Source organism: Arachis ipaensis, chromosome B8 (assembly GCF_059453495.1).
Source record: "Arachis ipaensis isolate K30076 ecotype BB chromosome B8, ASM5945349v1, whole genome shotgun sequence".
Classification (NCBI taxonomy): domain Eukaryota; kingdom Viridiplantae; phylum Streptophyta; class Magnoliopsida; order Fabales; family Fabaceae; genus Arachis; species Arachis ipaensis.
The window spans coordinates 105,215,761-105,219,237 of record NC_142443.1 but is presented as its reverse complement, the minus strand read 5'-3'; the positions used below and the strand labels follow the sequence as shown (position 1 = coordinate 105,219,237).

Genomic DNA, 3,477 nt, shown 5'->3' with positions numbered 1-3,477 from the left:
TGCGTATTGAGTTTTTAGCGCCGTTACCAAAGAAGATGAACCGTCATGATTTCTGTGCACCAAGTTTTTGGCGCCGTTGCCGGGGATTGTTCGAGTTTGGACAACTGACGATTCATCTTGTTGCTCAGATTAGGTAATTTTATTTTAATTTTAAGCTTTTAGTTTTTATTATTCTTATTTTCGAAAAAAATTATATAAAAATAAAAATTTTCAAAAAAAATACATTTTTCTTCAGAATTTTTAAGAATGAATTCTAGAGTTTCATGAGATGTATTGAAGCCTGGCTGGCTATAAAGCCATGTCTAAATTCTTTTGGACTGAGGGTTCAACTAATCACTTCAATGCATGTAATGTCCTACTGAAGCTTGGCTGGCCATTGGCCATGTCTAGTGTTTTGGACCGGAGCCTTCACTGAAAGCTTGGCTGGCTAGTGAGTCATGTCTAATTCCTGGACCGGAGCTTTAGACTAACATTGCAAGATTCCTGGAATTCCTATTAAAAATTTTGAAATCCTTATTTTTTTTCTTCCAATTAATTTTCGAAAAATACCAAAAAAATTTAGTAAAATCATAAAAACAAAAAATTTGATGTTTCTTGTTTGAGTCTAGAGTCAATTTTGAAGTTTGGTGTCAATTGCATGTTTCTATGTTTCTTGCATTTTTCAAAAATTCATGCATTGCATTCTTTATGATCTTCAAGTTGTTCTTGATGAATTCTCTTGTTTGATCTTCACATTTTATTGATTTGTGTCTTTTCTTGTTTTTCATATGCATTTTCAATTTGTTAGTGTCTAAGCATTGAAAATTTCTAAGTTTGGTGTCTTGCATGTTTGTCTTTTCTTAAAAATTTTCAAAAATAAGTTCTTGGTGATCATCATGACATTAGTGTTCTTGGTGTTCATCTTGAACATGCATTGTGTGTTTTGATTCATAATTTTTATGTTATGTGTCATTTTTCATGTTTTTCTCTCTCATCATTAAAAATTCAAAAATCAAAAAAATATCTTTCCCTTTTTCTCTCATAAATTTTCAAAAATTTGGTTTGATTTAGTAAAAAAGTTTTTAAAATTTAATTGTTTCTTATGAGTCAAATCAAATTTTCAATTTAAAAATTCTATATTTTTCAAATCTTTTTCAAAAATTAAATCTTTTTCATTTTTTCTTTCATATTTTCGAAAATTTCAAATTGATTTTCAAAAAAATCTTTTTCTTATCTTTATTTCATATTTTCGAAAATTTTGCTAACAATTAATGTGATTGATTCAAAAATATTAAGTTTGTTACTTGCCTGATAAGCAAGGTTCAATCTTTAAATTTTAAAATCAAATCTTTTTGTTTCTTGTTAGTCAAGTAATCAACTTTAATTTTTAAAATCAAATCTTTTTAAATTTCTTTTACAAATCTTTTTCAAAATGAATTTCAATCACATCTTTTTCAAAATTTAATTTCAAAATCTTTTCTAACTTCTTATCTTTTCAAATTTGATTTTCAAATTTTTTTCAATTAACCACTTAACTTTTTGTTTGATTCTTATCTTTTTCAAAACTACCTAACTAACTCTCTCTCTCTAATTTTTGAAAATCACCTCCCTCTTTTTCAAAATTCTTTTTTAATTAATTAATTGTTTTAATTTTAATTTAATTTATTTTCAATTTTCAATTTTCGAAATTTAACTTTGAATTTTATTTTTATTTTAATTAATTTTCGAAATTCTCTCTCTCTCATCTCCTTCTATTTATTTATTCATCTACTAACACTTCTCTTTCACCCAAAAATTCGAACTCCATTTCCCTATCTGAGTTCGAGTTTTTCTTCTTCTCCTTCTTATATTCTTCTCTTCTTATACTTGCATAAGGAATCTCTATACTGTGACATAGAGGATTCCATATTTTCTTTTGTGTTCTCTTCTTTTTCATATGAGCAGGAACAAGGATAAGAACATTCTTGTTGAAGCCGATCCTAAACCTGAAAGGACTCTGAAGAGGAAGCTAAGGGAAGCTAAAGCACAGCTCTCTGGAGAAAATCTGACAGAAAATTTTGAAAAGGAAGGAGACATGGCCGAAAATAATAACAATGCAAGGAAGATGCTTGGTGACTTTACTGCACCAAATTCCAATTTACATGGAAGAAGCATCTCAATCCCTACCCTTAGAGCAAACAATTTTGAGCTTAAACCTCAACTAGTTTCTCTGATGCAACAAAACTGCAAGTTTCATGGACTTCCATCTGAAGATCCTTTTCAGTTCTTAACTGAATTCTTGCAGATCTGTGATACTGTTAAGACCAATGGGGTTGATTCCGAGGTCTACAGGCTCATGCTTTTCCCGTTTGCTGTAAGAGACAGAGCTAGAATATGGTTAGACTCTCAACCTAAAGATAGCCTGAACTCTTGGGATAAGCTGGTCACAGTATTCTTAGCCAAGTTCTTTCCCCCTCAAAAGCTTAGCAAACTTAGAGTGGATGTTCAAACCTTCAGACAGAAAGAAGGTGAATCCCTCTATGAAGCTTGGGAGAGATATAAGCAACTGACCAAAAAGTGTCCTTCTGACATGCTTTCAGAATGGACCATCCTGGATATATTCTATGATGGTCTGTCTGAATTAGCTAAGATGTCATTGGACACTTCTGCAGGTGGATCCATTCACCTAAAGAAAACGCCTGCAGAAGCTCAAGAACTCATTGACATGGTTGCTAATAACCAGTTCATGTACACTTTTGAGAGGAATCCTATAAGTAATGAGACGCCTCAAAGGAACAAAATATTGGCTCAGCAAGTCAATATGATTTCTCAGAGTCTGAATAGAATGCAAGCTGCATCCAACAGTACTCAAGAGGCATCTTCTAAAGAAGAAGCTTATGATCCTGAGAACCCTGCAATAGCAGAGGTGAATTACATGGGTGAACCTTATGGAAACACCTATAATTCCTCATGGAGAAATCATCCAAATTTCTCATGGAAGGATCAACAAAAGCCTCAACAAGGCTTTAACAATGGTGGAAGAAACAGGTTTAGCAATAGCAAGTCTTTTCCATCATCCACTCAGCAACAGACAGAGAATTCTGAGCAGAATCCATCTAGCTTAGCAAATATAGTCTCTGATCTATCTAAGGCCACTTTGAGTTTCATGAATAAAACAAGGTCCTCCATTAGAAATTTGGAGGCACAAGTAGGCCAGCTGAGTAAAAGGGTCACTGAAACTCCTCCTAGTACTCTCCCAAGCAATACAAAAGAGAATTCAAAGAGAAAGTGCAAGGCCATTGATATAACCAAAATGGCCGAACCCAAAGAGGAAGAGGAGGACGTGAATCCTAGTGAGGAAGACCTCCTGGGACGTTCAGTGAACAAGAAGGAGTTTCCCTTAGAGGAACCAAAGGAATCTGAGGCTCATTTAGAGACCATAGAGATTCCAATGAACCTCCTTCTGCCCTTCATGAGCTCTGATGAGTATTCTTCTTCTGAAGAGAATGAAGACGTCAC

At 33.2% G+C, this 3,477-nt stretch overlaps 1 non-coding gene across 1 annotated transcript; it reads right to left on the bottom strand.

The window, feature by feature from the left end:
• Positions 1–2,446: 2,446 nt before the first annotated feature.
• LOC148549111 (small nucleolar RNA R71) lies at positions 2,447–2,554 on the bottom strand. Its single transcript, XR_015897827.1, has one exon. It is a non-coding gene; the product is annotated as a small nucleolar RNA R71 (small nucleolar RNA).
• Positions 2,555–3,477: the final 923 nt, after the last annotated feature.